Raw genomic sequence first — 27,637 nt, 5'->3', positions numbered from 1 at the left:
TGTATTATTATTATTATTCCCTCGGAAAACTGAAGATATCGAAAAGTGCAACGTTAAGGAAAGTAAAACAAAAATCCTGGATCCACACCAGAATTTAATGGGTTCTTCCCTGATGCATACCGCATCACTCGAGGAAATCCGTCCAGTTCTTTTTCTGTGATCTTGCTCAAACAGACAACCACCCAACAAACAAACAGACAGAGGTGAAAACATAACCTCCTCAGCGGAGATAATAACTTTTTAGACACAAATATCAGCACAAAGTTTGAAGATTAGTTTTCATAACTCACCGAATCCTTCACCTGCATTAGTTTAGAGACACTTCCACCATTAAGTGTTTATACTCAACCAACATGAGCTACATGTGGTTAATAGTCAGACATAACATCAAGTCTCACTGCCTCGGAGTAAGAAGGATTCTGAGCCTGAAAAACCACTACACCCCTGAATGCACCCCCAAATCTTAAAACTTTGTTCTTAACTGCACATTTTCTCGTGTATGTTAAATTTTGCACGATTAAGATTTAATTCTGATTGAAGCTTGCGTTCCTGAACAACTCTTAATATACACGTCTGCAAGAATTAATTCCGAGCCGAACAGCAAAAACCTGTTTCTTAAAATCCTAGTGTTGCTGCACAGAAATATCATCACCTTCTTTATCATCATCATCATCATCATCATCATCATCATCTTCATCATCTTCACCATCATAACAAACAATAACACTCTCAACATGTACTGTACATCGTGGGCATGTGTGAAGATACTGAGAGGAAGAAACACCGTTGTTAACAATGTTTCTTGTCCCCTTTTGTAAGAGCTGACTTTTTTGTGGTGGCACTCTCAGTTTGTTAATCTCCAGCCACCTTCCATTTTTTAAGAAGCATAGATGTGTCACCTCTTAACTGGTTTTTTGCAGAAAGAGCGGAGGGAAGAGTGTGGATTTCAAAGTGCCACGCCAACACATCTATGGAAAGTAGACCTAACTCAGCTTAATCTGTCCACTCCGTTTGAAAGCCAGAAGCGGAGCTTAGTCTGCATTTGAGTGAGGACGAGGAGGGGTGAAAAAAAAAGAGGATAAATAAATAAATAAATAAGGCTTTAAAGTTTGACCTCATCTATACGGTCACTTTCAAAAAGCTGTGTGCACTTACTGACTGGAATTTGAAACCTGACTTCTGACCTAAAGTATAATCATATTTCCTCTTTTCCAAAAAAACGGGGGAAAAGCCATTGCTAGTATTGCATCTGTGAATATTTTATCAGGTTGTGCCGTCAGCGTCTCCCAACCTCATGAGGCCAGTTTTACAAATTTAGTGTTGGGACGGTAAGACTGTAAGAGACCATGGATCTGTGGAAATGCTGTGCTATCACTGAGTTTGGTGCATTAACTGTGGCAGCTTTACTTTCCCGCTGCTCTTGAGTATATTTACAGACAATGTTAGAAATGGTCTCAGACGTGACCTCCACATGCGCAGTGTGGTTAGTGAATATGAATATCGGTCCCTTTTTCTTTTTGCGAAGCATTTCTTCAATTAACACGCTGTTGGTAAAAATGGAACTCACACGTTTTGCCAATGAGAGAGCAATTAGTAGATAGCAGACTAGACAAAAGTCTTTTCCCACAAAGAGATTGAAACTGAGACCCCACAAGCGACCAGATGAATTGAATTCCGTGTAGTAGTTTCACAGAGAGCCTGTGTAGGCACAGCAATGGGCATGCACTGTCTTTGTGGCACATTGATAACCCCTGTGTTCACATTGTTCTGTTTTACAACTGTGTCATCGGGAAATTGAGAGCACATGACAGAACATGACATCCACTCCCATGATTATCCACACAGGGGATGATGTCATGTCACATGCCCTTTTACCTTGTTTGGAGAGAAACCAGACCGATCCTGTCCCTTGGTCTCTCACTGACTCAAAGCAGCCCTTGTTTCATTATGCATGACCATTACCCACTGGTCTGTATAATAAGCCAATAAACGTGATTGATTGATGACTCATAGGTGGTCAAACACATGACTCACCTTTAAGTATTCAGATCTTTAACTTAAGTAAAAGTAGCAATGCAACAAGGTAAAAATACTCCTCGGTAAATGAAGTCCATCAATCAAAATGTTACTTAAGTAAAGCACATTATTAAAAACAGCATTAGTATGCAGGAAGGGCTGTTATATGAATATGATTTATATTTGATCATCATTATGGATGCACTGATGTGGATCTTTTTACTGTTGTACCTGGTTGAGCTGAAGCTGAATTTAACTACATAATGTAGTGTTGGCCCGTTTAATCTTCAGCAATGCATCCTCAATCTAATAATTCCAGAAATCTCATATACCTTGAGAACCGTTCATCTTATCGGCTTCACACTTAGCGTGTGTATTGTTAGATGTCTAACGAAGTGCAGCGTTCAATATTAATAAACAGGCGAACAGCAGCGGTTGTAGCAGCGGTGGCTTGGACACATCAACGTGAGCGTTCACGACGGCAGCTCCGGTTTGGGGTTCTGCGTACCGAGCCGAGATTCATCCAACTTTGAATAAACAGGTGAACAACTCTTTGTGCAGCAGCAGTGACCCAGCTTCAGGAGTTTGTGGACCGCGTCTTGCAGCTGGTCTTTACTCACTGCAGCTCATTTATTGCAGGTCACTCTTACAGTACCAGGAGGAGAGCTGCAACCAGAACAGGCATTATTAAATCAGTCGTTTTCACCAACATTTGAGAAATATAGAGACAAAAAAAACTTTAAAAAAAAGCCTTTTAATTGCAGTTAAGTTTAAGAATAAAGTAGAATAAACAGTAGTCGAGTGAAGATACTTGGTTACATTTCCCACTACTGCACAGTTCTGGAGACAGTATGAAGGATGCAGCTATATTTATATGTACTGGAAATACAAATCTGTAGCTGCATATTTTTACAAATGATATTGAATTGTTGCGGACACACTGCAGAGACCTTTAATGTGGTGGAATAATTAAGGCCCCAAAAAGTCCTGTTGATTGGTCACACTGACTGGTCCCTGCATAGTGCACAGTACGAATAGCATTTCTATAAATATGAGTGTGTGTTTGCGAAGTGGCGTGTGCAGCTCTTCGGATGATGTGCACACTGAGTACTGGAGTTAAGAGGTTAAAGCTGAGATTGGTGTTAGCATTATAATCATCTGTAATGGTTTTAAGACACTGCTATTAAAATGATAATGTTTTTACATTGTGTTTAAAGCAGTACTACCATTATAGAATAGAGGCAATGTACTGTATGAGAATTTCTTTAAACACCATGTACTGTGCCGTTTGACAGATGTGTAATATACAGGAAAAAATAGAGACAGATCACTGTTAGAAAACCCACAAAGGATGAGAACAACAAGAAAAGATAGGATAAAACACATTTAATTCCTCTTTGTGATTTGATATCTTTGATTCCAGGTGAGTTATGATGAAACTTTTAGAGATGAATCCAGGAAACAACAGGAGATACTGACTCTCTAATGTGATTTTTCTGTTACACCAAATAATTGACTCAATTTAGTTTTTTACCGAACATGTTTACATATGCGTTTATTCTCACATCTTTCCACAAACCGACATACGCTTTTTGAACGCTTCCTGGGAGCTTCACTAAATTACTCATCTTCCTGCACTTAATTAAAAGCAGCATCAGCCACACACTTGAAAAGGAGCCCAGGAGTTTTAGTTTTGGTTTTATTTATATATTTCTTCATTTCTGCTGCTGATGCACATGCTGTCACATTTCCCTCTAATGACAGCGTGGTCTAGTTCCACTGACATTTTCCTCTAGTGTAATCTCTCCCCAACCATTATCTAGTCACTCATATATTTCCCTTTCTGGGAGGGGGAAATAAAGAAAGGTGAGTGCATTTCTCAGATTTAATCCCCAAATGGGTTTGAGTCAAGTCAAAGAGAAGACACTATTTTCATTTCCACCCGTAACAGCCCAGAATTCTCCGGGACGGCAGTGAAATACGCAGCACTGTTGCAGGGAGGGGGGGGGAGGGGCCCATCCACTTTAATGTATGGATAAGATTCCTTTATAGAAAGAAGGTGCAGTGGTCACACCACAGGGAGCCTGAGGCAAATGTTACTTTTCTTTTTACCTTCCGCTTCCAAAGACAGACTGACATATGCATACAACCGTACCCTAAAAGAGAGAAAAGACCCATAGGTTACTCATGTGAACTTTTGACCAAAAGGTTCCCGGGTCCATCCGTGGACAGGCAAGATAAATTAGACTGGGGGAAGACAAACCACCACTGAGGTGCCCTTAAGCAAGGCACTTAACCCCTTCCTGCTCCAGAGGGGTTGTTCCGTGGATAAGGCTGTTGTTGAACTGGGCAGCTTGTGTGAACCCGTGTGAGTGTGGAGCAGGATATTCCTGGAAGAAAGCATTTTTACTCAGTAAATCTACCGTAGATAAATAACAAAAAACACTCATAGCAAGAGGACGAGACAGACACTGAGCTGTATTCTCCTCCGATATATGATATTTCTACAGGATTTAAACTAAACCGCTACTTCTGAGCTGTTTGTGCTGTTAAATATGATATTTACATACAATTCTCTCAGGACTCCAGATGGGTCCACGTGGATTCTCACAGGGAAAAAACACATGACTCAGATTTAAAGCGAGATTCGTGATGGTATGGGGATTTTCCATGGTTCTTAAGAAATACTAGAGACATTTCATACTCATTATTAATGTTGACGTTATGGATACCTTTATGACCGTGAACAGCTTGTTTCCAAAAATATAATCTGCATAAACCTCAGGTCCGTGACCCCGTTTTATATCACATGGTGGCACACATAGGATTTGCTCTGTTGGCAGTTAATTAGTGTCTTAATGTGTGCACTGAAAAAAGCAAAACAATTGTGAACAAAGTAACTATCGTGTGCATCTCTTGCTCCCGATGAGAGCTGCAGCTGACTTGGTATTAGCACTGGGAGGCTTGATCCCTCCAATTGAACTGCAAGAGATCATAGAATCAAGTATAAATTATTCCCCGTGGTAGATTGAAGGAGACACATTGATTAATTGGTGTGAGGACTGATTATATATTTCCTTAAATCTGTACTACATCATTAATAGATTCCCTTCATCACAACAACAAAGAGCAACAACTCTGGATAGGGTGCGTTTCCCTCTATCTACAATGAGAGATATGAGTGAATTAGCCAACATATAACACTCTTCAGGGAACTAATTAGATTTGAGGTTGTGATGTATGGCTGCTGGAAGGATGTGTGTCAACCCACTCCTGCTCAATGTATAGACTGCAGATTTGTATTGATTGTGTGCTTTGTCTTGTGCCTCAGGCATCAGCATGCTACAGTGTAGGCTGCGTGCCTCGCCTTTGTCTAGTGAGTTGAGTAGATAAGGGCTGTGATAAATCTGCCCGAGAATAAGCTGTCATAGAGGTGCCTCACATGGGAATATTTAACGCAAACATAAAATATGGCTTGTATGTTGTTTTATCGTCGAGGGTGTAAGAAATGGCAGGGTTTTATAAATACTCTCCTCTCCTTATTTTTTGCACTTTCCATCTCTGCAACCCTCACATGCTCAGAAGCTGCACAGTCCTGCTGTTCTTTATTACAGAAAAAAAAAAAGAAGGGACAAGAAGAGATGCTCTGCACAGAATGGTGAACCAGCACCTTAGGAGCACTCTGTAATACGCAGAGGCGTAAAACATTTGGCTAGCTTATTTCGATGAAATGATTTAGTCCTGGTTGTGCAGAGTTAGCGAGAACTGAATCAAGTCGTGTGATGGGGACGAGGAGGGAGGAGGTGAAAATTGGTTTCCCCTATCTCGCAGCGCACATAGAGACCCAGCATGGTTTCCTCTCTCTCCACAGACTCCCCTCTGACGATAACGGGCCTGATAATGGATATATGCACCCAGATTTATTTTCTATTTCCTGCCACAACTGCTTTTCCAGGACAACTCTTTTTTTTAAATGTGTGAGTTAGTTATGGCGACTTTCAGTTGTGATATTCAGAAGGCAGAGCTCCAGTAGCAAAGCATGTAGGAGAACATTTGCCATGCAAGAAATAAAACCCAGGAGGATGCTCTTTAAAATGTCTGCAGAGAGGCTTTAGATGTGAAGGAAGGGGAACTTGATCCATCCTGTTGATTTGTTTGCCTGGCTGTCTGTCCACAGAGCTTTAATCACACTTATCAACAAGATCACGCATGATTCTAATAATAGTCAGCAGTGGATCTTGTCATAAGATTTATTGAGGTTGTAGCTGAATCAAAACGAGTAATTTTACATCACATCACAAGTTGAAATTAAAGTTCAAGTTTGCCAAAGCGTATCAGACAGTACAATGATTGACTTTGATGAGACTGGATGTAACACCGCCGCCCCTCGTTTGCCCCTTTTTACCCTCGTCCCTCGAAGTCTGTAAAAAGCTGTGGCTCTGTCCCATCGTGTGACATGTGACCTGCTACAGGCCTGGTCGGGTGTTTCAGTGTCCCAGAAAGCGGCTCCGCCTCTGTCCCGGGAACAATAAGGTTCCTTCACCACCACAGACTCTGGACTGTGGTTGCCCCAGGCCATACATCACATGAAATCCCCCATGAATGGCGCATGTGTGTGTGTTGGTGTGTGTTTGTGTGTTTGTGTGTGTGTGTGTGTGTCTGTGTGTATTGCTTCAACACATACAGTGTTCCACAATGCTCTAAGAAGTTCACCCATAGAGATCAGTGGCCGCTTTGCTCTGGTCCATAACTTCACAGCAGGAAGCGTGTGTGTGTGTGTGTGTGTGTGTGTGTGTGTGTGTGTGTCCACTTATTAATAGTCCAGCCTCTGGCATGGTATTCATAACCGGAGCAGGACAGAGGGAGTTTAATGTAACACGCTGCACAGATTAAACTGATTAATATCTGGGAATTTTTGATCTTTCATTATGTCCTTGTTATGATAAAAAAATGGTTTAATTGATCAGTAATGGGCGTGTGGTTTGTAGAGCATCTGTTTTTATGTCATGATGCAAGTTAAGGATGACACACTAAAAAATGAGAACATTCCAGAAGTTACTTTCTGTAGAATCAAGAACGATTCTCATGCTGTTGCACTGATCTTCCTTGTATCATCTTGTTCCAGCACACAGATAAAAACATCAAATATCAAACAAAAGGGATCTGTACCAGATATGAACTCACCATATTGGCAAAACAGTTTTTCTTGTGAAGGCCTGTAGAAGTGTTGACGGCTCAGCGTGAAACCAAATGAGTTCTTAGTTCCCGACTACAGATGGGCTGTGAAGTTGATGCTAACCCACACAGGGAATATCTATACTCTATAGGCTGCCATCCATATTACTGTGCCTAAAATTCAGTAGGACCTCATACAGGCATATTATAATCACATCTCTGCAAACTGATGTTTAACTGTCTTAGTAATATATAACACGTGTTTCTGTGCCATATGTGAAGAAGCACATCACATGGATTAAATCACACTACACAGGAACATTGATATGCTACCTGTAAAACGTCTGTATTCATATTTTGGCGATATAAGAAATTGGGACTATACAGATAGCAGGGCGGTCACTTCTACCCCAAATCAACTTTGAACTAATTTGGTAACTTTTCATTCCCCCATGTCACATAAAGAATAACACGTTAGTTTGCTGTTCAGGGTGTGTAATTCAAATTCACGCATATGGCAAAAACACACAAGGCAAATGAGCGGCAGGCTAAGAACACAATCAAAAAGTCCAAAGGTGGAAACAAAGCTCCTAAAGAGTCCAAACTCAGCAGATAAGACAATAATCAATGTCAATAAACAATCAGAGGTCAAAAGGAACTTTGAATGTCTGGACAGCCAGTCTGCCAGGACACCAAGGACAATCTGGCAAACAGGAAGTGAACCACAGGTGGTATAAATACAAGGACATCAGATTACATCATTGAAAACAGGTGAACAGAAAAAAAATGGCGGGAAAATGAATTGCTGGAAGTAGAAATACCTGAAATGCATGAGGAGACTCAACAAAGACTCGACAAAGACTCGACAAAATAAAACAGGAAATGAAGTTATGTACAGTCCGTAGTGTCATCATGCTGGAGAATGGTCTGGCTGCACCCGGATACAACTCTATAGCTTGTTTGTATTTCTTTAACCAATCAAAATCCTCTTTGGTAGCACTGAGCCTGGGAGGTCCTCAACATGGCCACCGCCCTACAAAGACAATGTGACAAAAATACAACAAACATTTGACTGTGTGATTGCATGATCAGAATCTCTCAGTGTGGAGGTTACTGGCTTAGAGGTTGTTGTTGTTTCCTGGAGCAAAGGGGATTTTTGAAATGGTAACAGGCCCGGAGAGAGGAAGGAGGGAGGTGGGGAGGAGGGAGGAGAAACTGACGCCCAATGGCAGCCTTACATAGCCTACATCCGGAGAGCCAGAGAGTGGGCGAGCATTAATCCCGTCATTAATCCTGGACTTCAATTTTACCAGGTTGCATTCAGTGTTGAAATAAAATGATCAAAACGAAATATATTTCTAAAACTGCCACATAGTGATGGAATATTGGTTTGTTTTTCCTAATATATGACAAATGCATACTTTTGAAAGGAAAAAGATGAAGCATTATGAGATGCTGTTCAGCACCTGGCTGCCTGCATTAGGGCTTCACAAGAATGAATCCTTTCTTCTCCTTGTGTGTGTGTATGTGTGTGTGTGTGTGGGTGTGTGGGTGTGTGGGGAGGTCACTGCCTTAATTGAATAATTGACTGGAAAAACTCGATCTTTCCAGAAAACACAGTGACATATAAAAATAAATGTAAATCACTGATTTGGAAAACCAGCCAAATTGTCAATGAGCCCTGAAGCTCAAAAGAAATGGCAACAAGTATTTACTAATTAGATGAAGGCTTCCTCCATCACTCCTCATTGCAGGGATAATAACAACGCACAGGTTTGTATTTAGTTTTTCAATTCCTTGGGCTTTACCAAATGCCATCTCTAATTTTCGATGAGGATCTGGCCTTGAAGGCCACGGTAATATCAAGCACAAACAATCAATCCCGGCCAATCTCTTGAGGCCTTAATGGACTTGGAAAGAATATTAAGAGGTTTTGTCTGCAGTGAAGCTTTCTGCCACAGCAGTCGTCCCTCAGCTAATTTGTGTTTGTGTGCCAAGGGAGGCCACACACTGGGACTGCTGTAACAGGCTCTCAGTCCTACTTTCTGAGTAGCTGCTGCCAGGCCAACGAGCTCGCACGTACACACACACACACACACACACATGCAAATATGTGCTCCTACATTTACAGAGACAACACAGGCTCCTTTCTGCGTTAGATCAAGCTGTTTTTTTTTCAGTCAATGGCATACATTTCACATTGACACCAATTATTTAATGCTTTTGTGATAATGTCAATCGTACAATTGTCCATATTCCTAATTTATTTTATGTGCGTGGTTCTAGTCCTTTTGTGTTTTTGCAAGCGAGAAAAAGAGAGGGTGGTGTTTTGGGATGCCAGGCTGAATGTGGGGTAACCATGAAAATGTGGGAGCGGTGCCCGAACCATGGGTGGTGTTCCAGTTGTAAATCTGCCTTTTGTTGCCACACATTACTAATAAAAGTAAAACCCAGCCTAGAAGTGTCACCACGTCTTAGCTTTATCTCGCTGTTTTGCATAAGAAAAATCAGCGCTGGGAAATCTAATTAAAATGGGCTTTTGTGGACCTCCGATCCTAGTTATTAGGTTTTCTGGAGAGCGCCTGTCTGTGTGGTTTGAGATGAGAGGGTTGGCTTAAGATTCTGAGTTAATACTAACCTGACATTTGTTTTTTTTTCTTCTTCCTTTTACCCCTGTTCTTCTCTCTCTGTCAGTATTCATTTTCTGTCTCAGCTTGAGTGCATGGACGAAATCACAGGCTAAGTCAGGGACAAGCTCTTCTTTACATATTGTATATGTATTTTTTTTGCCACCCACTGATAAGAAATAAGCCATTCTGCAATTATTTCACTTTTGATTTTTTACCCTTCTATCCTCTCTCTCTCAATCTTCCTCTTTCTTAATTTGTACTTTTCATCCCTGTATTTTATTTTTTCCCTGTTCTCCTTCTCCTGTCTTCTTTTCATTCCTATGTATTTGTTCCCTCATTTATTTCTCAATTTTCATCATTCTCCATCTGCCTGTCAATTTCCCTTCACCTCACCGTTCTCTCCATCCCTTGTTTGTTGGAGGGCAGTGTTTCAGCAGCCCAATTTAGCAGCAGTCCCCATTTTTCTTCTCTTTTTGTTTTCAATATGCACTTACCCAAAGTGTATAACACAGTATATAACTATTTGATTTCACCCACCTGAACCCTCCTCTCTTAAGTGGCTGCTTAGCTGGCTGCCAATTTGGAGTTTAACCTCAGGAGAGGAAGACTATTGCCAAAGAGCCAGATGGTCATAGGCGAAGGCAAAAGATGCTGTTAAATTCATCCCTTAACCTCCAATGCCTTTGCCATTCTGACCGTCCTCTCTCTTTACTTCTGTGGTTTTATGCGTGAATGAGATGGAGAGGACTGGAGAAAGACATAGAGAGAGAGAGGGAGTAGAATGGAGGGTATGTGGGTGTGTTTGCAGGGTGGCAGTGGCAGCATGTGCACTCAGAGCCCTACTTCACAGCCTACCTGCATATTTTAAAACCCCTCATGCAATATTGCTTCTCAGTCTTCCGCTGTTTTCTACTGCCGCTCTCACCAATTTTCTGCCTCATTGTCATTCATGTGCAATCTGTTTGTTTGCCTAACCTGCTTGTATTCAGACCGTCTCAGCTGAGCTTCTTCGTTTCCACTTGCAGCCGAGTGTGTTCCCGTGCTATCTTTTGTATTATGCGCATCGCCTTGGTGATCTGAAATGCCGCATGACTTCTTTACATGCTCAATGCTCTCTTGCCTCCTGGAGGTGTGTGTGGCAGCACAAGCGATTAGCAGCCACGACAATAAAGACTTCCATGGGGTTTTACAATTGCAAAATTGCTTTCTTTGCTTTGCCTCAGTGTGTCTTTTTTAAAAGTATTCAATTCGGCACAGATAACCTGTACTCTGGTCTCATGGAGAGATTTAGCGGCAGCACCGTTACCTTTGCACTGATTAAAGAAATGATTTATATCGGCTATTTTTATTGCTTGTGACCCAGCAGTAAACCTCTTAATTGTGCACCAAGCACACTTAGCCATACTCCAGAATCTAGTCCCTCTTAGCCATATCTTACTGTTTCTAATTAGCATCAGCAAAGTGATCATATCTCTCTCTGACATGAACAGGCATTTTAAACTAATATATTTAAACCTTTAAAAGTCCAGTGCAATAAAGAAGAAGTGAAAATGGCACTGAACAAATATGCTTATACAAATAATCTTAATGTAGCATCATGACAGTCTTTTGAAAAGCTGCATCATTCAGGGAAAACATTATTCCCTTGTCTCTAGTACAAGATCCTAATTCAAATTCATAAATATTGTGTTTTTTCTTTTTTATCAAATGAGAAATAGATGCTATATTTAAAGGTCCAGGAGCGATTTGTCATACTGATCCTCACATAAGGATGGGATGTGTTATCACCCTCCTGGTAATTACACAGTAAAATATCTGGGCCTGTACTTATTTACTCTGCCTTATTATATATTATAAATGCCGCCGTAGTTGCTGATCTGCTTTGCTGCTCGTGTCAGAGCTTGTACGGTTCCAGTGGTAACTAGGCAGAAAAGCCTCATTATAACCCCACTGAGTGAAAATTAGCCCCTCTCTCTCTCGATAGTGCACTAGGCTCCTCTTCTCTGGACAGCCCTACATATCTGTTGTCATGATAATGGACCTCTTCTCTGTGAGAGGGTGGGGTGGGGGGGTATTGTCAGTTCTGTATAGGTCCTTTTCTGGCTGAGAATGGTCAATGTGCAAAAATTTTTATGCGTAGAGTGTTTGTCTATTCATTCCTTTGCATGTGTACGTGTCCGGCTGACTATCCGCTCCCCTAATGATAAAGTATGAATCACTTTGCGACGTGGACGTGCACATAATTAAGATGCTAAGCATGATGGGGAATCGCACGGTGATTCCTCATCCCTGCTGTTGGTATATTTTAAAAATCAGCTGGGCGCTGGTTGTACCTTCACCTTGGCCTTTTTCCTAAAACGCAGGATCTTTTACCATCGTCGGATTTTGTAAGTTTATGCTGCAGCAGGGGCGGATCCTGGGGGGTGGAGCCAGATGGGCACTGATCCCAGCTAAAATCTGGGAAATCCCAAAGTGTCCCTGTCCTGTCAGAAGTCTTTTTCTTTAAATTAAAAAGCCACTTTCTTTATGCTGAACAATTTTCAAAATATAGTCTATGATGTGTAGCTTTGCTATATATAGCCCAGAACCCTGACTCATCTTTATATCAAACTTGTTGGTCCAAATCCATCCAATTATGTTAATAATGTCATAACACTTTGGGCAGGAGTTAGAATCATGATGTTCAATATTCACCCAGTCACACTTATACTGTAAATTATGCTCATTACTGTGCAAACAGTAAATAATTTTCTGGCCAAAAATCCCACTTAAGAGCAGACTACTGCTCATTACTGCGTGTTTAATTATTTTCATCATTAGAATGCTACAATCCTGTAAAATAATGCAATGCAAATCCCAAACAAATAAGCCCCTGCACAATAATACCTCAAACTAATATTTTTTTTTCTTAAATATAAATGTTTTGCCAAGAATTCAGGCCCATCGCTACTCAGTGTCATTCATTGGTTATGGCCTGGAGTGGAAGAAAACATTTACTTCCAGATGTATTTCTTTATAATACAGAAGAACAGTTACAAAACTCCTGTTAAAGTCCTTTCAGTTTAGTGTCGCTCTGCCATGGGCAAATTTAATATTTTAAAATCTGTTAAATTTGGCATAAAAAAATGCTCCATATTTCACCAAACAACTGTGAATTGTCCACTTATATGATGCATGACTTGTGAGGTTGATTTGCTACTGGTTACTCACCGTTGACCCTTTTGAAATAGCACCTCACTTGTCAAGGTAGTTTAACTCTGCAGAAATTAGTATGTGTAAGTAGTATGTGGTAAAATGTCTCAAAATTACAGGAATGATCTTTAAACACTGAGTCTGGGGAATTCACATTTGAATGAGTAACAATGTTTTTAGGAACACTGTTACAAAACTCTGCACACAGGCTCCACAGAAAAATGTCAAACCCATTTCAAAAAGCATCAGTTGGGTAAAAAATTTGTATCAGACATTAAATAAACAATTGTGCTCGGGTTTTCCGGGGTAACTTCACTGTATATGCCCGTTTGCACATGCAATCTTAACACCATCTCATTGGGTCCAATACTATTAGCACGACTGTTTAAATGGAGCAGTCTCTAAGATCAGTGCAAAGTGTTGTGGGCACAAGGTCAGTGAGGATTACTATTTTCCATCAAACGGGCACAGCTCGCAGCACTGTGGGGCTGTGGAGCGTAAATTGAAGGGGTGTGGTGATTAATCATTGTGTCCTCACCCATTCTGCATAAGTGGCTGTGCTGGTGTTTTGTTTGTCGAGATGCGTGACAGCACCACTTTTAGTCAAAGAGCAGCTTTTCACCAAAGCACCAACATCTTCACTGGGTTGCCAAAAAAACCAAATAGTCAGACAATGCGTGAAAGGTCAGGGAGACCAACCTGTATCAACCTGATGCAGCTTTCATTTGTCTCTGTGCTGCCACAAAAATAGAAAGTATAGCCTCCACCAGCGCTGCCAACGACACAGAGCCTTTCACTTTGGTTGACTTTGCCTATGTTGGTGTTGCAGTTTCTGTGCCTGGGCTTTTGTGTGTGTCAGTGCAGCAGTGTAGTCTATGTGACACACAGGTATGAACGCTGTCTACCCACTTAGAAAACTCCAAGATTTTATATACCCACTTAAAAATGTGCAAGGATATGTAACAATATAATTTTGTGGTAGAAGTTTTGCTGCAGTGATTCTTCATAAAACTGTCGTAAAATATAATTTACAGGGGAAATGCATCACCTCCGTTCACCTGAATTCGTAAAATTCACCCTCCACCCTCTTTGTGCTACATAGGGCAGCTGGGTGGTTTCTCGTGGGAAGCGCGTGTACAGTCTGTATATGTTTGACTGAGTGTTACACATGGCGTGTAACTCCCAGATGAATCCTCGAGGAAATAATCACATGATACCCAGTGCTGTTGTGTGATCTGTCTTTTGACGTTCCGGCGTCCCACAGATGCAGCAGCCCACCGGGATTTGTCCTGGTATTCCTGATGACCTCTATAAGACTGAATCCTGTGACGATTTCCTCCCATGTCTCATAGTGGCCTTCAGGAATACCAGGACAGATCCCAGTGGGCTTCTGCATAAAGGTTTTACTGGTCCTCTCTGCGTCTTTACCAGCTCCTCTCTGTGGGCCTGTCGTTTGGGATGCTCTTGTCTTTCGGGACCATGTAGTGTACATGTAAGACCAACGAGTGACCAGAGCAAACTAATGGTTTGATGAGAGAAATAGTCAAAACACCAGCTGAGACAGAGGACGTCTGTTCGAACTGCTCTTCAGCGGATAATCAATAGAGGTTTTGTTATTTTATAAACACACGGACAAGTAAATAGATTGACCTTCAAATAGAAGTCCAACAATTCAGAAACGTCTAAAAAACATGTTATTTCCATCAATCACCATTCTTTTCTCAACTGTCAGTAAATAACTTAACACATTCAGCACCTTGAAGGATTGTGTTGTACCTTCGTTTCAGTGTTTTTGACCAACTGTAACAGAAACACTTTTCTGCCTGAGCTCCTCTTTCTAAGCCCTTTTAAAACTTACAGCTTGTTTTCTAGGAATATATTCTCATATTACTGTCTGTCCAAATGAATAGACTTCAGAAAATCCCATCGCAATTATACTTAATTCATAATTAATGCAGAGCAGACTGGGGACCTAATTTACACTTGCACATTGTCAGTTTCCCTGCATGTGCTTGTCATTCTGCATAAGAGTAAACATGGCTTGCTTTGGAGAGAAGGTGGCATCCCTCCACCATTACCTTGGCTCTGGGGAGCTGTGTACCGTGGCACGCGATTGTGCCATTAGCTGATAAAAACAAAAGGAAATGATCTGACTACCCAGCTACTGCAAACAAAAGGCAGGTGTGTGCAGCTGTGTTAACGATAGGGAGCACGTTATTATTGCGTCGTAGGCAACACCCTCAGAAATATGACTGACACCTTAACTTGGAGCTGATGGAAGAGAAAACAAAGACTTAGCTCATCTGTGAGGTGATTCCTTAGAGCTTGTGATTATAACAAGACCTGAATACATCCATACACGTGTATGTGAGTGGGTGTTTATGAGTGTTCATCTTCCCATGCCTGAGTTGGATGTGACTGTGTGTGTTCGAATGTGTTCGAGTCTTCAGGAGTGTCACGGAGAGATAGCGTGGCTCTTGATCGCGGTTGTTTGTGCCGTGATGCTGTATTGTGCTGAGCTGTGCTTTATGTGCCGCGTGGAGTGATAGGGTTTGACGTGCCGCAGCCGACGTGCACAGACAGACGCTGCTTTGGAAAACCACACAGTATTAGTCCAATCACAGAGCTGGCAGTCAGGCTGACACTCTGAATTTGTTATTCTCCTTTATTCAAGCCCCAACACTCACTCATATCCTGTCCACGAGCCACTTCTGTTGGATCAGACTGATCAGCTTGCACCCTGTCACCGGCTCGTGTGCAGCGCGTTCGCTCCAAAAGCTGTCGGAGCAGCCGCAGCAGGCATGGACCAGTTTTGAATTGGAACCAGTTCTGACCTTTACTCTGCCTCTATCTGCACCGCCAGTTATGCATAGGTCAATACATGTGTGCAATGTTTACAGTGCGACAAACTGGAACAAGCACTTACAAGAGTGACTTAGCTTCACAAACATAATGATGTAGTCACTGTGTGAAAATAATTTCATGGCAGGAAATCTAACGTCTATTAGGACTATTTGAACTAAAGCTATTCACAGTAGCTCAATATATAAGAGGGAGGTTTATTTGTATGTGTATTTGTAATCGTAACACAAGCCCTAGTGGAGGAATATTTACAAAAAAACATTAAACATGTACATTACAAGATCATTTCATGTAGTTTTAATAAATGTGTCAGCAAAGTTGCACAGTGAAAACTTTCCTGATATTAAATTTGTTTTGACGGAATATCTGCATGAACCATGATGAAACATTTTAATGATTATATTTAGGCACTCACAGAACTTTGCTAATGGTTTGGAGAGTGCAGGTCTTTGCAAAATATTGGAAGAGTCAACACTAACTTGAATCATGAAACAATTTGAGTGAACTTTTTAAAAACAACAAAAATAAGAAACCTTTACAAAGGTGCTTTTGAGATAAACCTCATGCATGACTCAGGATGTGAACTCAAGTTTTCTGCTCCTTGAAAAAAAAAGAATAATAAGAGTTTTTCTTTTGTTATGCATATAACAAAACAAATAAGCGTTTGCATGCGACACCACCGCCCCAGTCGCTACTTGAACTGAAATGGTTTCTCACGTGGGAAGTTTTAAATTTCTATTTGTAACAGTCTGTTTGGTTCTAATCAGAGGGTAGAGGCAGTGTCGTTTTAATTTCATTACCACTGCTGCGGTTATTTTTAGCTCACAGTGCTTGTGATCCGTCTGGTGCATTGTAAGAGTTTGACAAGTCCTATTATTCACGCAGCCGCTCATCCTCTGGGCTTGTACTTTATAAAACCTTTCCCGTTACTCATGACACATATTTTACTAGCTGCATATAAAAGGTATAGTAGTTAAAAAGCCCTTCTTCCGTAATCTTATGGAGGTTGAACTTACCCTGAAGAAAACTCAAGAAAAGCATAACTGAATACAAAACAGCAAATTTGGATTTTGAGTTTGCGTCGAATGGCAACTTAAAAAACTGAAACAGACAGTTTTCTTCAATCTCACTCTTTCCCTTATTTTAAGATTAGTTTTATCTATTTATGTACAATGTAAAAGCTTGTGCAGGAGCGATAGGAGAATAAAACCAAACACTTCTCCGAACACTTTTCTGTTCGGGAGTTTCATTTCCTTTTACTTTTTCATCACAACTCTAAGATAAGAACAATTCAACATTCTGGAAATGCACTTATTTTCTGAACTTTAAATATAAAACCACTGCTGACACAGTGACTTTCTAGCCCAGAAATAGTCCTGCACACAAGCCCCATAAAACCACAACTTGGCATTTTTAAACTTCAGTTTTTCTTCAGAGTAAACAAATGAGACAAAGCATGTTAATTAGTGAGCTTTAGAGTTGCTGGCGGGTGGGTTTTAGTTTTATCTTTGAACAGACTCAGGCTAGCTTTTTTCCTTTGTTTGAAGTGTTTGTGCTAAGCTAAGCTAAACGTCTGCAGGTGTCGGTTGGGGGGGAGGGGATCTCAGTGTCTTTGTACAATACAATGCTGCTTGAGTGCTGCATCAATGCTTCTATCAATATCTATAGAAATATTATGACCACCATTTACTTTACTGTAAGAATATTGAGGTGAGACACCACAGGTTACCAATTATGGTATTTTCATCTTTTTTGCTCCGGTAACGTGTTTCCTCTCGGAACAGGGTACAGAAAATGTCCAAAATACACATTTAGATGTGAGATTTCAAAGACTACACTTATCTTCAAAGGCAGAGATATATGGACTGGGGTTTTTTATACACTGAGCCAAAAGTCTCCTCATCAGAAGCTGTTACAAGCTACAAACTTCCCGGCTTTACTCTTATATCTCTGTACTTTTGCAGAGGGGCTGGTCCATATATCAGCCACATCCTGATTTATGTGACAGTTTATTCCTAAAAACATAGAGCAAATTGATTTTCTTAAGACTGTTGACAGCATTTTCTGATTCATGGAGAGAGAAACAGAGATATCGAAACTCCTCTCTGTAAAAACCTTCAGCTCTAATATGTCAACAAAAAAAGACTTTTCGAAACCTGACTCCTCCAGTGTTCCGATTCCTGTTGTGGAAATGTATGTAAATAAGCACAAAAAACTAACATCTCAATGTAAGTAAACAGTGAGGGAAGTTTCATCATGATATCTTTTTTTAACCTTTGCCTGTAGAGTCTTGACTTGAGTCTCAATAAGATTCCCCACTATTGAATAACCAAAGGTGAATAGATAACGCACTCACAGATGCAGGTCAAAGTTGACTCTATTTCACCACTTAGTTCCGCTCATGTCATGGACAGGTCATGTGATTTAGCCCCTCAAACAACAGATATACTGAGAAGTCACATCACTTCACACATCTATATCGCTCAACAAGATAAAGTCTTCCCAAGCCCCTCTGTGGAAATGTTTGCCTGTGAGAATAAGAGTGAACATACACACTAATGCTTGAATGCTGCAGGTACATGTGTGATTTCAGTTTACATACAACATACAGCACACATGTTAACATGGAAACTTTGGAGGCTATGGTATGTGTCTCTGAGTGTCTTGTTTGTGTGACTCCATGTTTGCACTTTTGTTGATTCATTTTGTCGCCTCACATGCATGGCCGCACACACACACGCAGGAGTGAGTCATGAGATGGAACACTCATGCAAAGGGAATACGTTAGTGGGAGAGATCAGTGAGAAGGAGAGGGAGCCGGGACAAGAGGTGACCAGGGTGTCATCGATTGCTACAGGGATGGAAGGATGTGTCCCTCGCTGTGAGGCGAGTCAAGACGAGGCAGAGCAGCGTGCCGCGGGCCCCTTTTGTGCCTGATGACTCGCAGCTGATGTCTTATCTTGGCCAGTCAACACAGAGGATTGAGTGTGCTCACAGGGAAAAAAGAGAGGTGGGGAAAAAAAGGGAAAAACACAAAAATCAGTTATCTGGTCTGTGGTACAACAGATGCTACAGATTTGTTGCAGAGCTTCGAGATTTCTCCTTGGTATCTCCACAAAACGTTGATGTTGAGTAAGAGAAAAGAGAGAGTGGCATGAAATGTGCTAGAGCTCTTAAGTGCTTTTGATTTGTCAGCGTCTGTGTTTGGATAAAGTTTGAGATGCTAACACATGTTCGTCACTCCAGCTCAGTCACAACTTGTTATTATTATATATGAAAATAGATCTTAGTCACTACGATGTGTCGCAGCTTTATCTGCTGATTCTTCACCCTTCAAACATTCATGTTCAAAAGAGTCCTGAAGGAGCGTTTTTGTAAAGAAATTCAAAATATGACTTAGTCAGAGAACTGTAACTATATTACAAATTAAATGTAAATCACAATGTTAACTGCAGAACCGGATCAATTTATCGGTTGACCAGTAGAAATTGGGCAATATGAGCATGTCTGTTTATTCATAGTTATTTATATAAAGTTTAAGTTTATGGTTAAACTGTAACATATCAAGTTGTAATTACATTTGATGAAGACATCTTACGACTCATTGCCAAATTTATAGTTATAATATAATATAAATTATCAGCTGATATATTGGTATCAGATATTTCTTACTCCCTAATGTCAGTATTGTCATTGCCCCCCCCAACAGATCCATATTGGCTATGCTCTAGTTGATGGCACTGAAGTGTAGTTTCACTCAGACTCCTTATATAAAGTCTACAATATATTGCTTTAAGGGTTTAGTCAACTTTACTGACTTTAATCAGTCCTGTCTGATAAAGGTCTCCACTGCCATGTTTCCAGAAGTTTGTTCATAGTTTGAAAGTCAGTCGATGGAAGGTTGACACTGCTGCGCACCTGTGATATTTAAACTCTATCATTAATACAAGAATAGTTCACATTTATCTACACATTTTAACTCCTTCAACGCTTAACATGTGAGAATAAAAAGCCTCAGGAGCCTCCACCTTTTCTGCTAAACTCATGTTTTCTTCCACATTGTCAGAGGAACCTTCTTCCTTTAGCTTAAATGCCACTGGTTTTAATCCTCACTTTTCTAAGTGATTTATTGATAACTTCTTAATGCTACTACAATATACGTGCTTTATTTTATAACATTTCTGAAGCAATCTCTCTTGTTCAACACCAAATTTACTTTACATTCATTTATATGTATTTATATATAAAGTGACAGGGTTCCTGCTGAGACAATTGAAGACTCTTATAAATGTTGAATACCAGGAAACTGTCAACTTTTAATCTTCTTGAAATAAGAGCTGCTTCGTGGATGATGGATGACGACCAGCAGATCTTAACAATTTAGAAATAGTCATAATTCCAGTGCATTAATACATTTAAAATTTCAACGCAAGTCTTGTTTAAACAAAAGCAGACACCTCAACTTTTCAGACTCATATTATTTGATTTGATGTATGATTTAAATAGTCAGTGATGAGCAAACTATAAAACAGTTTTGTTACCAAACAGTGTGACATAGTGCCCCTTCCACTATGAGAGACAGAATGACCCACATGAGGGCTGGGGACCTCCGGGGGTGGTTTGGCTCACATTATCATTGGATTGTCGCCAGGGAGTCATTCAGGTGGAAACACAATCTGCATCACATGTTTGCATTAGTGAGAAAGTATCCACTGACAGGACAGAAGCATTATGACCACGTCTTAAACTGAAGTGTCTCAAAGGGGAAGAAAAACAAAAGTCTTGGCTCTGGAGCAGTAGCAGCCTTTGTGAGTCTGCATCTGCCCATTTATGTGACAATACACAGACTTGGCACCACTTCACCTCCCCAGCACTGTCCTTATTTTGCAAAGCACTCGTAAAAACAAGATCCAATTATGAAGCCAACAGATGCAGACATCAAATACTATGTGTAAATGCAAGGGCATGATCAGATTGTTCATTATCCATATAGCATATCCAGATGCACATTACACTTTTATAGAAGGTGTAAATAAAGTCATAGTCCATTCAGCCCCTCAGTCAGCTTTACGGTCAGTCAGTGTTAAAGCTTGCTGTGTGCAACCATGAGCACCGGAGCATACAAGCTGCCAGGGACACATGGATAATTTTTGTTTTGTCATCATGTAACGGTCGATTGGCCAACAAGCTAACCTCCTAAAAACTCAGAGTCGTCCATCAGGCAAAGCCTTTTATCCACGACTTGCACAGACTGAGACGGCTTAGTTTTATTCAGCTGGTTTTGTTCGAGATGTGTACATTTGTTGAATAACGTAAAAGAAACAGGAGGATAAAGAATTATATCACAAATATTACAATAACTGAATTATTTTTCATGCCATTCACGATATTCTTATAACTGTCCACTCACATCCCTTTTTCCGACCGTCAACCTCACATCCCGTCCCTATTGAATATGTTGGTGGTGATGCATGTACAATACGCAGCAAATATAAAGTTAGAACACACTTAAAATAGAACAAATATAGATAGAAATAGCCTTCAACAGATATTGGTCAAATTACTGTATTGATGTAGCACTTATCTAGTCTCACCACCAAGTCACAATCACCAACATGTATGGTTCAGGATCAGTGTCTTTCCTTAGGACACATGGGCATGTGGACTGGAGGAGCTGAGGATCAAACCGCCGACCTTCTTGTTAGTGTACCACCCACTCCATCTCCTGTGCCACAGCCACCCATTTTGTATTTAATGGATTTGCGTCCAATATATCCTTAATGTTAAATTCAAAATGTTCGACAGGACAGGAAATCAATATAATACAGCAAACCCAGCTTGCATCACTGAGATTAACAGGTAGTTACCTCATTACCTCATTTTTGTATTGGCTTTGATCAAGACTCATTCAGTAATATTACTACGGGGTGGTGATCACAAACAGTAGCATTGTCTGCAACTACATGTATCATCCTTCTGGACCTCGTCAAACCAGATGAATGTTATATTAGTGAACACAAAAATAACAGAAGTATCGAATGTAGTTCAAGATAAAAGACAACCAGCAGAAAAAGACTGGACTAAATCAGCTGATTTTTCAATATTGCACTCTCACTCTATTTCCATGTGACAGTGAGTAGTTTTACACACACGACTCTAAACCCACCTCTGGATAAGTACTTGGCATAGTTTCTGCCATCAATTGCCTCAGAGCGAGCTGACTCTGCTGCACTGTTTCTGTGCAGAGCTGCATGTGACGAGAGGATAACCCAAGCAAATTAAAATAATCTCTAACATCTCAATGAGACTCATCATTTATCATTTATATCCAACTCGCTGTGTATCATTTAATTTTCCTCCCAAAGGAGAAAAATCAATTTTCCCCAATATTGTGATTTTGTTTTTCTGTATATGTTTATGGTGAGAGAGCAGTGATTAGACTAAAGTGGTCAAAACAGTAATGCACTGAGGAACCAGACAATAGTGTGGAAAAAAGTGAAGCTGTTTGCTTTTCAACCCCCACTCGTGGCACATTTGGGCCTCCACTGAAGCAATTTCTTCGAGGGTGGAGCATAAAGGCATTATAATAGTGGCCGAAACAAATAAAGTTGGAAAAAACCCAAAAGAGATTAAGCAACTGGAAACAATATTGTGCATGAGTGGGTATGTAAGGGGGCCGACTTTTCACAGGCACAAAGACACTGTATTTTACTGCAGTGTGACACAAAACAACCACACACACTAAACTTTCCACAGAAATGCTTTTAATGTCCTCATCTCTTTCTCAAACGATGAATCATTAATGGATTAGTTTGTATTTCCCTACCATGACTGTCACACATCTTTGGTCCATGTGCATGACAGTGACTTTGACACGGATCAGACCAGATTCAAAACATGACACATTGGTGTGTATTATTTTTCAAATAGTAAAAATTATTCCTGTGAATCTACGGTGTGAGGAAATATTAAAATCCATTAAAATTCCAGGGTTCGCCCGTTTGAAAAGAGACATTCCAATATACGACAGTAGTAGAAACTGGTAGTATCCATAATTTGGGATGTATGTAGCAGTGCTGACAAAGAAATTACATCTGTGGCTCCTTTTGGCAGGAGCAGCAGCACAACAGCTCTCTGGCTTGCATACCGTGGCATTTCCATCTGATTGACAGGTGTGTCATAGCCAGAGACGCATTGGGCAGACCCCCAACTGCCATTGCCATTCCTGTCAGTGTGGCTGGTTTGAAGCTGTCTACACAGATTGTCTGGCCAACATGGAGAACATGGTGAATTAGAGAAGTTGACATGGTAAATCAGTGGAGTTGGCTGTGCGGTGCGCTGCTGTGAGCCATGCTTTGTATCAACACTGAGGCTGGGTTTCAGGCTATGAGTCATGCTTAACAACCAGCAGATGCCAGTGGAGGTATTTCCATGTGAGCACATTTGTGTTTTTAGCATTTTGTAGAACTGGTTAATGTCTCAAAGATGAAAAGCAAGTACTGGGCTGGAGATCATGAACCAAAGGCCGAAACAAATCAATGTTCTATTGCCTTCATTCAGAAAATGATATTGAAAGGTATTTGATTTATTTAAGGTATAATATAAATTAAGCTGTTTAATCTCTTACTGATTTGTAATTATATATTTAGTAAATTTTCGTATCCTGACACAGATTAATGACATAAATCAAACAAAATCTTTGCTCCAGTTCGAATTGTTTCAAAGCAAAACTACAGGTCAAGTCCCTCATTCAAAATCTCATTAAATCATATTTATATTATGATGATTAGTATGAGCATCAAAGTGTAAAGCAAAATGAAATGTCTCATTATAGGTAATAGTATATCAGTGTGATATTATAATACTGGATTATTACCATTACAGACTTAATGTTACTTACTCTGTAACACAGAGTCTCATTTATGTGTTGGAGGCTTCAACTGAAACACTGCTGTCTACACAGCAGTATTGCCGAAAAACATAATGGTTCCGTCGCATCATGAATCTTCTTGAAGTTAAGCAGAGCTGGCTAACTTGCTGTGTGTTCATCCGGTTGTGGATTTTATTTCCGTGTATTTCTCTTAAGCACTGAATTGATAGCACTAGCATCAAAGCAGGCTATATCGTGTGTCCCAAGCATCAAACGGTGATTGTTGTCATCGCACTGGCACCAAGCGCCGGGTACTCCCACTGTCGGGGGTTGACGCTTGGCATACATGTGAGTCCAGCATGAGCAAAAATGTTTAGTGTAGCTGGTTGACTCAAAGGGGGGGTTTTAACAATTAATATGCAGCTAGATAGTTCTATAAATCATAATCCAGTTGATTAAATAAGGTTGCGTAAAACAGCAAAAAAACATTATATTAGAAATAGAAATGTGTATATAGAAATATATATACACAGTTTGGACACTTTGTGGCTGAAAGATGTTCAGAAACTGTTCTGGCAACAATTACAGTTAAAATTGAGGATTGATTTAGCTGTTGTACTGATGTGATGGCTGTAATAGACCACGTTATATAACGCACACCATGAAAAAGAAAATTGGACAACATTCCACCTCAGTCAAATTTGCCAAGGTTATTGAATTTGAAATATATTGTTACCACAAAAGAACAAATTTCTAAAATAACACAATGGGTTTTCTTTCTTTTTCTTTTTTGTTAACTTTCCGTCAGCTGTTGCCTAAGATAAGTTATCACAGAAGGCAGACCTGAGTGAGCCCAATGTTAAATTGCTTCAGTCACCTGTAGCTCCCCTCGAGGTACTTTTTGGGTACCATGGATACCATGGGTAGAGACAAATAGCGTTGTGGCTAGCTCGAGGAAATAGAGATATAACACCGTTTGTGTGTGTATGTGTGCATGAGCAGACAGGGAGAAAGATAGGGACGGACATTCTTGGAAAGAGATAGCGAGGTGCAGTGATGGAGCAGACAAAGAGTTATCAAGAGAGAGAGAAAACTGCAGCGTTTTGATGGAGCCCATCGCACCGTGCTACACGCCAAGCAGACTGCAGACACTGATGCTCGGCTGGCTCTCAGTGGTCAGAGTCTCCCACTCCCTCCCTGACCTCCGTACAGCCAGGAGCTCTAATCACTGTAAAACCGATTCATTAAAATCTGCTGTTAGTGAGAGGACACACACGCGGGCGAGCAAATGGACCACAGCCAATTATGTGATTGCCAGTTAGAAAGAGATTTAGGCATTAAGTATCTCTGAGGAGGGAGACAGTGATCACTGCAGATAGATCTGCACATTATTGTAGGGTATGGGAGTATGTGTGTGTGTGTGTGTGTGTGTGTGTGTGAGTGTGTGTGTGTGTGTGTGTGTGTCCTCTGCATGTTAGTGTGGGTAATGTGTAGGCTATGATGAAGGTCGGCTGTCTATTGCTCGCACACACTCAAGAGGAGTGATGAAACCTGTCAACGAAAACGGTCTGAGAAATCACTGTAACCCTAATCCAAAAGACTCCATGCTTCAAGCAAACGTGAACACAAAGTTAACGGAAAGCTAATACAGCGTTTTTACAGGGTAATACGACAGATTTGTACAAATACAAACAATACAATACAAAGTGATCTAAACTCAAAACTGAAGGTGATGAAATGAAAATAACATGAAGTCTCAGAAGCCATTTTCAGAGATGAAAATTGGGTCCAGACACAGCAGGAGATTTTCCGGGTCAGACGCATTCACAACAACAGGAAAATGTCCAGAGGGCGAGGAGTGGTCTGGGCAGAGCAAGCAGGAGGCAAGACATAATGTATTGATTCCCCCGTGGGGGGGGGGTGATTTTGTTGACAGCATTCTATCTTTCTATGTTTGTGTCTCTTACATGTATGAAACCATGTTTTTCAGGATTTGTATTTTCACAACACGCCCACTCGCTCCCTGTGAATCTTTTACAGACTCTTTCCAGTCCTTTTCACACTGGCTCACATTGTATTGGGTGACTGGCAGGACAAGTTCCGGGGAATACGAGAGCAACTGACTCAGACATTTGCGTTCTCTGGAGATTTTTCCAGAATTCAGTGCATATCTGAAAGCAGCAGTAGGTTGAGGAGAACATCTTCAATGCACCTTGACACTGATTCTACCAAACTGACCTCTGTGGAGGGATTGAACAACATCATGATGATACTGACGAGTGCCGACCCAAATTCTCCCGTATGTGTTCATATGGGTTGATATGTGGTGACTGTGAAGGCTATGGCATATGATTCACATCGTTTTCATACTCATCAAAACACCCAGCTACCCCTCGTGCCCTCTGGATGGAGGCCGTTGTCATGCCGCCTTTCCCCTTCGTGTTTCAGGTTTTTTCCCTTAATATGTGGCTTGTAGTTTGAGCCTGCAAGTGGTTTCTGTTTGTGTTGCTGCTAAAAGTAATATCCCGGTGGAAAATATTTCCTGTCGGCTGTGTTGTGCTGTTTGATTCTTCCAAATGATAAGATGAGCTGAATTAGAGGCCTGTGGGCAGATCAAACCCCTCCAACAAAACAAGGAACCAATACAAGCAGAAATTGTGTGGGTTCCTGAGTTCCAGTCTGAAATTGTTGGAGGTTTCAGGTCATATGTGAGATCTAAGAACAGAATATAACACGAGAGACACATGTTATATCTGTCGAATGGGACCAAAGTGAATTTACACATTAAGATCAGAGAACACGTGTTGAATGTCTTTGGAGGAAACTGTAAAGTCAAATAAAATAAATGTGATGATGTCGTGTTAATCAGGAATACTGTCAGGAGAAATCTTAAGAGTACCTGTGTTACAAATTAAGGATGTTGAGTTTGGAGGAATGAGTCTAATTACTTTAGGAGAACTGTAGCATGTTTTTGAGGTTTTACCCTTTTGAGCGCTTAAAAGTCTCGTAAAATCTGTTATGTGTGTTCTCTAACCTAATCTAGGTGCAACGCTCCATTTTGAATTATCATCCCTCTAAATGCCCATAGTGAATTTCACTTTAGGCTCTTTTATGAAACTCCGGACTCTCTTTGTGCACTGCTTCAATGCACAATAACAAACTGATACACAGGACAAACTTTATTTTCTTCTGAAGCGAAGGTCACTGGATGACTTCAATGGATATTTTAAATGTATTTATTTATTCCTTGGAAGGATGCGTACATGTCAGGTTGGGCAATAAAATCATTTTGAGGGTTGGTTACACTTTTTAAGACCTTGTGCATCTCAGGAGAATATTTTCCCTCTGCAAGATTCTGGAAAACAATTTGAAAATATAACTTGTGATTGCTTGAAGGTGCTACACGCAACACAAAACTCTAGTGATAGAACAATTAGCTGCTCTCTCTACAATGCTTTTTACCTCAGTGCACTCCAGGGTTGGCTTTCGTGGATAATATGGCGAATCGCATAGAGAAAACGTCTTTATGGCTCCGAACAGAGGTAGAGCCAGAGACCTACAGCTCCCAGAATTTATTGTAAAAGCAGATTGCGAAACAAGTAAAAGGTTGACGTCAAAATTAAATCCAATATTCCACCTAACAGCGCCTTTAAAGTCCAGCTGAACTTAATTTCTTCCCAAAGGCCTTGAAAACTTGGATCTGAGATTTCTTTCCCTTTTATATTCTGCTGTTACCTTAAGGGCATAAGAAATTTGTCTAAAGCGTGAAGCAGAATCAATACTGCAATATCAAGAGAATCTCTGTTAAGCATCCAACTGTATTTTCCCCGACCAGCAATCTTGGCTGTTCAATGTGTTCTGGTGAAAAGAGCTTTTGAACGAGCTCGTTGTA

At 40.6% G+C, this 27,637-nt stretch overlaps 1 protein-coding gene across 4 annotated transcripts in view; it reads left to right on the top strand.

The window, feature by feature from the left end:
• Positions 1–27,637, top strand: part of LOC109625137 (protocadherin-9) — a 190,366-nt gene that overhangs the window by 11,894 nt on the left and 150,835 nt on the right. The window lies entirely within an intron of this gene.

This window comes from Paralichthys olivaceus, chromosome 1, assembly GCF_024713975.1.
Source record: "Paralichthys olivaceus isolate ysfri-2021 chromosome 1, ASM2471397v2, whole genome shotgun sequence".
In the NCBI taxonomy this organism is placed as follows: Eukaryota; Metazoa; Chordata; class Actinopteri; order Pleuronectiformes; family Paralichthyidae; genus Paralichthys; species Paralichthys olivaceus.
This window is presented reverse-complemented; position numbering and strand designations above follow the sequence as displayed.